Below are 10,000 nucleotides of genomic sequence, written 5' to 3' on the forward strand. Positions count from 1 at the left end.
CACTGTCCAGTCACAATTGATGGCGGCTAGGAAACGTCCTGAGGGGGAGGAAGACTTAGAAGTGGGTTGACGAAAACATTTGAGGGTGCCATACGCTTCTACTACAACTACTGGGGGAAATATACGAAGGAAAGTTAATCAAAGAGAAAAGTGACAATGGTGATGTTAATAGATTCTTAAGGGGGGTAATCATTGGTTTTAACTGTTGATGATGAATGATGATGAGACGTGATGATGATGAAAGATGTGTGAGCGATGATGTGTGATGTGATGTGTGTTTTCATAGTTTAATGAATTTTTCAACGACAATCGGCCTTAATAAGGGGCCTTCAGCGGTCATAATTTTAGGACTGTATTAGACTTAAGACTTCTAATCACATGATCGTTTAATAGAAGGGAATTCCTTAGGACGGTGCAAAAGTTTGTCACTTTGTTGTCAAAATTTTTGTACCGATTGCACCATATTTTTGATGCAGTTGGCTTAAAAAAGGTTAGTCCTTTAGAATTATTGTTTTGTCGATTTCTTTTCATCAAAAACCTATGTATGTAATGATTATGATGAATTTTTTGGGGTCCGTAACGCCTCCAATTGTGTGTCAGTCGAGTACACGTGATTCGGCCTCCGGTGTCTGTTCGAAGAGATGCGTCCCTAAAGCAATGAACCAATTTTCTCGCTAACGCTTGTTGATTATTTTCCTGTGTTTTTATAAAAGAGGATATGTTTTGTCAATAATATATTTAATATTGAGGGAAAGTTGTTTTGAAACTTTTTACGGGCCGTACGTGAGTAATATTAAAAAAAAAAATGCCCAGATTTTTTTCATAATTAGATTCAAATGACCCGAACTTGCACATTACCTTTCGGCATGTCATTCAATTTGTTTTCAATGAGAATGAGGTGTGAAAAGTTTTTAATCTCATTCGGTTGGGAAAAAAAAATAAATAAAATTCCAGGTGGGTGGGTTTAGGATCGCTACGGTAGACTACTTGATTTAAACTTTTTTACGAAGTTAAACTATTAAATCCATGTTGAATCAAAGGGTGAAAGGAAAGTTGAAGCTTTTTTTTTATCGCTGTGATTATCCCCAACACGTCTGGGGATAATGAAAATTTGTTATTCCCAGACACCTGTTGGGGTAAACCAAAATTCGTTACCCCAGACTTATTTGAAACTCCGCTTTTTAAATAATTATCTACTTTCCAGAATAGGAATGTCCCAAATGCCCAGAAATAAGGAGAGTTAATAAAAATTATAAAAACATAAAATAAACCACATTAACAGTTGTTATAATAACACATATGCGTCGATTCGAATGGGGTATGGCCGAATGGGTTTAGTGTTGCTTGGATGTTTTACAGAATCGGCGTTGTGGGTTCGAAAACCTGGTTCCGCCCTTTTTTTTTTTTTAAATTCGTCTTTTTTTTTTTTTTTTTTGTGTCGGGTTATTCTTTTCTCCTTTTTTGTTGACCTTTTGTTCCGTTTCTGAGCATGAATTTCTTAAAACTGTTTTTATTTTTTTTTAAATTATTGTTTTTTTTTCTCCTCTATCTGACCATTTGGTCGCTATCTGAATATTTGTTTGTTTGCTTTTTAATTATTTATTCTTTATAGACAATTTTTGAGATCGGAGTGGGGATGAATATGACAATTTGCTAGAAACTAGAAAGGAACTAAGAGAGAGAGAGAAAGAGAGAGAGAGAGAGGAGGAGAAAGGAGAAGAGAGAAAAGGAGAGAGGAGAGAGAGAGAGAGAGAGAGAGAGAGAGAGAGAGAGAGGGGGAGAGAGAGAGTTAAAAAAAAAAAAGGGTGGGGGGATGGATGGGACCTTTATCCCCAGCACCGTTCTGTAAAAAGAAGACGGAATGTAAAAAAAAAAAAAGTGGCGGAACCAGGATTTGAACCCACAACGTCGATTCTGGTAAACTTCCAGGGCAGACGACTAAACCCTTCGGCCATGGACACCAACTTCGACGTATATTGTGTTTATGTAGAAACAACTGATTTAATGTTGGTTAATTTTATGTTTTTATAGATAATTTATTAATTTTCCTTATTTCTATGTTGCATTGGAAACATTCCATATTCTGGGACTGTGGATAATTGTTTAAAAGAACGGAGTTTCAAATATCTGTCTGGGAATAACGAAATTTGGTTATCCCCAGAGAGGTGTCTGGGGATAATGACAGCCCAGCCTTTTCGTTATCCCCAGACAGGGACTCACAATGCTTCACGGACATAAAACAGTTCACAACACAGCTGGGAAAAACAGCAATCCAGAACACACAACAAATTATAATATGTTCCCTCCAGAGGAGAGCCAATTCGAGTTTCTCTATTTCTTCCCTCTTATCTACTATTTCTACAACAACTACTACTACTGTGCGGATATGTGGTCTTGTAGTATGACACTCGCTTTCGGATCGGAAGTTCCTGGGTTCGAGCCTCGCTCGGCACATAGTTGAGTCCTTGGAAAAGGCTCTTTATCTCACCGTACTCAGGTGTAAAATGAGTACTTGGCCGTTAACAGCATTGTCTCTGTCCGAAAAAAATATAATATTCCTAACAGACGTCATGTCCCGTCCTACATGTTAAGTGTTGCTGTTGGCCAGTGACCCCTTGTAAAGCGCTTTAGCACGTTTAGTGGATATTGCGCTATACAAAAGCTCAATTTTATTTTACTACCAATGCTATCACCACTACCATATTATAGCCACTGCTACTACCAGTAATGAGTTGTTTGTTTCAGCGGCACAGTGTCTCGTCTTGTCACAAAGGTCAAGCAATGCTAAGTGTGATCAGTGGTTTGATAGGTGACAGTGCTATTGAAGAATATTGCTCCCGACGTTACACACATTACCCCTCAATTCACTGTGAATGGGTACCGACTTCAGGCAGTGACAAATTTTGTAAGAATTTTAGTGCTTAAAGGAAGTCAAATACTCGATTGGTACTGTATGAAAGGGTATATGGTTCCAAACAGCCTATTGGAGTTACCACCATCTGCATCTGAGGGCCATTATATATATTTGACTTGTCAAATTAAAAAAAGCATTATTAAAAAACATATTGCAAGTTTATACATATCACTTTTATTGTCATTTCATTTATAATGCACATGCTGATAATCACAAAATCTATAGATTAGATGTATCTCCACTACAGGTATGTTGGTATTGTATTCTCATCCTGTGAAGAGAAGGGGGGGGGGGGAGGAAAATTGTGTGATTAAATGCCCCAGAAAAAGCTTTGGTCAATAAATCATCTTTTAAAAAAGTAATAGAAACGTTTGTCTTTCTTTTATCAATTTGTTAAAAAATTTAATGAACCTATTTTCTCTGCTCTATAGCTGCATCAGATAATTTTCAAATGAAATAAAGGACAATTATGCATTCAGAATCAATTAATTTGAAATTTTATACAACTTACCATGCAAGTTGAACTCAAGATAATTTGCAATTAACTTGATTTATATTGCCAGAAACATGTTGAAAACTATCAAACTGATATAATCTGAAGGAATTATATGCATCTACAATTATACCTATTTTTCTTGAGATATATTATACCTTGAATATCCGGTACATAAACGTTGAGCCTAACAGTCTCAATTCATGTTAAAAGCTGTCAGTTGCTCTTCTTCTCATTTCCCTCCTTCAGTCTGCTTTCTGTGCAGTCTCCATAACACATGTTAGATTTGGTTTCTGTAATTAATTTTTTAAAATCAAAAAGTTGTTTTTACTATATAAAGTAATTTTTCATATATTAAAAAAAAAAAAACAAAAAAAAAAAAACAAAACAAAACATATTACATTTAGTGAAATATGTACAACAAATGGTAGATTATATTATATTTTCAATAGCAACTGCAATATTACATGGTCAAAAGACCAATCCATCAAATTATAGGTACTGATATTACAAATCAGCTACAATTAGAGTTTTATCAGCACTCTTATCCTGCCTATTGATAAACGTGAACAAGAAAGAAAAGAATAAAATATATTTAATATAGAAAATGTTGGCAAGTTAAAGGGTATATACTGTAACAAAATATATTATTGCAAAATTTCTTGATATGCAAAACCAAAAAAGCAAGTTTTTTGGCATATTTTCTTGACTTCCCTATGTAAAAGTACATGATAAGCACACTGCAAATATGGATCTATTATAAAGAGACAGGAGCCAATACCAATGACATGGAGTGATAGCTGTCTAAATTTAGATCATCTAAGGTTCTTCATAATAAGGCTTTTAACTTGTAACAACAAGATATGAAGTGAGTAGAAAAGTGGCAGAAGACAATAGAGAATAACATTTTTTTTCGCGGCGGTGGTGGGGTTTGAACCTGCGACCTAATTGGTACGACAACTCCGCCTGGCAGGTGAGAGCGTGGCTCTACCGTGTGAGCTATCCACCAACACAAAAAATATTCGTATCAAACCCAAGTCATTTCTAGATCCCTCTCTCACCCACTTCTGGAGATCGCTGATTCGTTCGCACACCACCTTCGCGAAGTTATTTTTGACCAGCAGTTAAGCTTAATAGCCAATATTCTCAACACAAACATATAACATAGAAACGGTTGAGACATTGAGTATGCTCCGGTGTATTGGGTGAATTTTTAATTCAGAAAAGTGAGTGGAGCAGGCACTTATGTTGGTAACAAGAAGATATGAAGTGGGTAGAAAAGTGCCAGAAGACAATAGAGAATAAAAATTTTTTTCCCGGCGGTGGTGGGGTTTGAACCTGCGACCTAATTGGTACGACAACTCCGCCTGGCAGGTGAGAGCGTGGCTCTACCGTGTGAGCTATACACGAACACAAAAAATATTCGTATCAAATCCAAGTGATTTCTAGATCCCTCTCTCACCCACTTCTGGAGATCGCCAATTCGTTCGCACACCACCTTCGCGAAGTTATTTTTGACCAGCAGTTAAGCTTAATAGCCAATATTCTCAACACAAACATATAACATAGAAACGATTGAGACATTGGGTATGCTCCGGTGTATTGGGTGAATTTTAAATTCAGAAAAGTGAGTGGAGCAGGCACTTATGTTGGTAACAACAAGATCTGAAGTGAGTAGAAAAGTGCCAGAAGACAATAGAGAATAAATTTTTTTTTTTCGCGGCGGTGGTGGGGTTTGAACCTGCGACCTAATTGGTACGACAACTCCGCCTGGCAGGTGAGAGCGTGGCTCTACCGTGTGAGCTATCCACGAACACAAAAAATATTCGTATCAAACCCAAGTCATTTCTAGATCCCTCCAATTTGGTCGCAGGTTCAAACCCCACCACCGCCGCGAAAATTTTTTTTATTCTCTATTGTCTTCTGGCACTTTTCTACTCACTTCATATCTTGTTGTTACCAACATAAGTGCCTGCTCCACTCACTTTTTTAACTTGTACCAGCATTAGAAAAAAAGTTAAATAGAATCTTTAAAAATAACAAGATTTTAAAATTTGAAAACGCTTGAAAGCAAAATAAGGTTCTGTTCTCTCTACTTAATCGCCGTCCTCAAGATTCTAGACTATGGATCAATAGGTTAGGTTAATACAGCTGAGAACTGAGAGATTGTATAAATACTATAGAATATTTTTTTTAATATTGAGAAATTCTATAAGATACATTAAAGTTGAAAGCTATTTTGATAATCTTGAGGATAAGGCTCAATGATAATAAGAACAAATACAATAATAATAATAATAATAATAATAATAATAATAATAATAATAATAATAATAATAATAATAATAATAATAATAATAATAATAATAATAATAATGATACCTGATGATGATGATGATGATGATGATGATGATGATGATGATGATGATAATAATGATGATGATGATGATCATGATGATGATCATTGTGACGAGCGATTTTCTTTCACTGCGTGTTTCTTTATCATTCGTCAGCGTCTCGTTTCAAAACCACTTCAAACCTAGTGGACGAGACATATATTTGATTAACCTCCAGTAAGATAATCAAAACATGGACAGCCTTTCTCCAATAAAGCTCCAAATCTTTCTAACGGAAATTTTGGTCGTTAGATGGGAAACATTTCCATTGTATAACGGAACACTCACTTTCAGCTTAAGGCTTATTTACCTGTTCAAATTGTCTGCCCATTGTATTCATGCCACCTGCTAATTACCTTTTCCAAACAAGACGCCATCGTGCATAGGCCCTGAGGTTCTTGTCTCGTTCAAGAGTAGCTAAATTGCAATTACTGTCCTAGTCTTTCCGGTAATTCTCCGTTATTCTTTCTTACCAAAGCATCTGGATATCATTGGCTATCTAAAACAGGAACATTCTTCTGATTGGCTATTTTCATTTCACAAAATCAAATTCATCTCCGAGTTTAATCACACACACGCTAAGAAGCCCAAGAGAGAAGAGCTATCCCTCCAATTTCAAACTTAAAAAAAGTTTGTCATCCCTCGGCTGGAGGTAAAATGAATTATTGGTTAACATTCAAAGTGGAACGAGATATTACTGTGAATTCAATTTAATCTATCTATTTTTAATATTATAGTTTGTGTATATATTTTAATTGTGCTATTCCATGGATGTACGTAAGTTGGAATACCTGTACAAAACTACATCTATATGTATCTTATTTTATAGTTAACAGTTGTTTATGATCCATGTTATTATTTCATTTATATTCAATATGTATATTGCTTAAATGTCTGTACCCCACCGCCAATCGCCGGCCACACATCATAACCTCAATTATAATTAATAAAAATAAATAAAGAAATACCAGGGACACAACCCTATTAAATTCTCATCATGTAAGATACTCGACTGTCAGTTGATGTTTAATATATACTAACTACCATTATCATGGAGTTACTGCTTCTCCTTGCCTTTGTCGGCAAATAAAGGCTATTATGATGTGTCGCTCAGGACGATTCGGTGGCGAAAGACAAACTCGATTGGCTCTAAGACCTTGTTGTTTTAACTCTTAAATGAAGGTCCTGGTCCTTTTCCGTGTCCTTGGAGCACCCAGTCGTGCCGAATACCTGCATCCCAGTCCTTGAACAGTGGTAAACCCCTGATGTCAGCCTCTAACTACAACACACTGTTGTGATGTCCAGAAAAATCTGCAAAGCAGGCGCCAACCCTGGAACTAGCTGATACATTTGCCTCAGTCAAGCAAGCCGGCGGGATAAAGATAAGCCAAACGGGCTTATACCATTTTCAAATGTATTTCCCACAGACACATATGATTATATCAAAGTAAACAAATAAATATATAATAGATTAGATCCCCTCAATTAGAGCTATTCTTCCTGATATTAAATAAATACTTATTCTTTCTATCTTTTCCTGTACCAATCTAATTAAACTTTATGTATAGAACTGTTATTATTGCATTTGGGCGTTACTATTGTCTTGACTCACTTGTTATTAATACAAGTAAGTTATAAGGGACCCTAAGGCAATTCTTGATCTCCCCTAGATTAAACCTGAGCCGTTTGTGATATAGGTTGAGTGGTGCAGCTGATAACGAGAGCCATAGCGCGCATACTAGTTCGAATCCAGACCATTGAGCTATCGGTTGGACTCGATCCCACAAATTAACACACAACCCGCCACAGTCATGATGATCATGATGATGGTCATGATGATGATGATGATGAAAATAATAATAATAATAATAATAATAATAATAATAATAATAATAATAATAATAATAATAATAGTAATAATAATAATATAATGTAATAATAATAATAATAATAATAATAATAATAATAATAATAATAATAATAATAATAATAATAATAATAATAATAATAATATGTAATAATAATAATAATAATAATAATAATAATAATAATAATAATAATAATAATAATAATAATAATAATAATAATAATAATAATAATAATAATAATAATACATTTTCGTGAATATTGATTGGTTAATTGCCAGAATGTCGGCAGGGCAATGCTTCCAGGACTGCACACCAATATCTCAAGAAATGCAGAGGCTCGTGATTGTTATGTTATTTAAATCTGAAAAAAAAAAGTTTTGATTCAGTTGGAATAATTATGGCACTCCACAGCGTTTTCTCTTGGTTAGAAACATAGAAATATATCATCTCCTCACATTCAGTCATTGAATGATATTCATATAGAGCTAATAATGAACAAGAGCTATAATTACCACATTTCATTATTATTTTCAATGAATTTATTTAACTACTGGTATTGAATGAAAATTTGAAATTAATATAGCAATGTTTGAATAGATAGATGGGTCTAATATATGTAAACTTATTCAGAGAGTAGAAAGCACTTGTTAAAGTTTGTTGCTTCGTGTTACAGAAACAGGAATAACTATAGCTCCATGAGCCTTATGACTCTAAAGAACCACACATTTCAATGTAAGGTGAAATACCATTTAGTGTTTTGATAATATAAACATGAGCTATGTCTTAAATTTTTTGCTTATATTCAATAAAAACATTAGAAAACACAATGAACCTAGACCTCAGATACCACAAGGTTGTAAAACCGTTGTGTCAGATCTCATTTTATCAGAGATTTAATTGAAGACATGTTTTCTTTTATTAGCTTTTTGGTCACAGTCGCCAATTCGAATAAACTGAAAAATTAATACCTCTTGATTTCACTTTAAAGTCAAATAAAATATCTGATCTAAATTTATTTTTTTAACCCCATCAATTGAGAGAGCTTTCTTATCATTCCGTAGGCAAAATCTACATAAGACACATTTCACATATATAGTATTTCATATGTATGACAAAATCCTACAAGCTTCTTGTTATTAAGACTCTTGATTACTGGCAGTGATGAAAGAAATGGGCTAAAAATAAATCAAAAGTAGGTAATCTAAAGTAATCAGAGAGGTTTATTTTTAATATCAACCCAATGTAAATTCGTAATAAGCTGCAGTATCAGGCCCCTCTATCATTACCCCCAAAAATTGATTGAACTCATAGGGATGTGTATAAAACTTTAACAAAAACCAACAACCCCTCTCTCTCTCCCCCCCCCCCCCCCCCCCCCCCCCCCCCCCCCCCCCCCCCCCCCCCCCCCCCCCCCCCCCCCCCCCCTCCTCAAAACACACAAACATTCATACTTTTTTGGTATATTCGTTTTTCTAGAACCAGGGGAGATAGTCTTAAATTTTAAAACCATTCATTAAATTTACACACTATTAAATAAAAATATAGCACAGTGAGGGGCCCAAGATAGAAATTAAATTTGACCCTCCTCCCTGCATCTTACAATAAAAAGCCTTTTATCTTTCTCACACTTGTCAAATAAGGCGAAACAGCTTAGAAGATGCTAAGTGTCATAGTTCGACACCTTTCAAATATCAAAGATGCGACAAGCGGTTGAGTAGGAGAATTTGGTTGTTGTTTTTTTAATCTCCCTCCCCACCCCCTTTCCCCTCTTCCACCTTCCCCTCTCATTGTTTCATCCTTCACCCCACTCTGCCATTCCTTCTCCACACTCTAACTCTAAGCAAAAAACAAAACAAAACAAAAACAACAATAAAGCATTTTGTGGCAAAGCGGCTACCACCTTAACTCCTGCAAATAACTTAAGATATTGAAGGTCAGTAGCAGGGATCCCTTATTTGTTACTTTTCCAGCAATGAGCAGGTATCGACGTGTACATATATGCAGGTCTGACATACGAATGCTATGCTAGGCCTAGTTTAATATTCTTGTTATGGGCAAAATTTTGTGTCATTAAAAAAAAGCCATTACAACAATGAGCCAATAGTGAATTGGATTAACAGACCTGCAAATAAGTGCACGTCGGCAGGTATCAAAAGACCTAAGGTTGTTCCGAACTCGGAACAAATTGCAAGGACAAGGCGAGAGTGAATAATACGACCAGGCTAGACTTTTGCCAGTTGAAAGTGGTGAAAGCCACGCACTACGACAGATGGGATTTCTTTTATTTTACTTATTGATTTTTTATTTTTTTTTAATTTTTGCTTCTGTT

At 35.2% G+C, this 10,000-nt stretch overlaps 1 long non-coding RNA gene across 1 annotated transcript in view; it reads right to left on the reverse strand.

Moving 5' to 3' along the window:
* Window positions 1–2,873: 2,873 nt before the first annotated feature.
* Window positions 2,874–10,000, reverse strand: part of LOC144975588 (uncharacterized) — a 7,654-nt gene continuing 527 nt past the window's right edge. The window contains exons 2-3 of the long non-coding RNA XR_013645947.1: window positions 3,566–3,700; window positions 2,874–3,185 (exon numbers count right to left, since the gene is read on the reverse strand). This is a non-coding gene — a long non-coding RNA (uncharacterized LOC144975588). The remainder of the gene's footprint in view (window positions 3,186–3,565; window positions 3,701–10,000) is intronic.

Source organism: Berghia stephanieae, chromosome 6 (genome assembly GCF_034508935.2).
Source record: "Berghia stephanieae isolate SIO BIC M18660-M18661 chromosome 6, UCSD_Bste_1.3, whole genome shotgun sequence".
In the NCBI taxonomy this organism is placed as follows: Eukaryota; Metazoa; Mollusca; class Gastropoda; order Nudibranchia; family Aeolidiidae; genus Berghia; species Berghia stephanieae.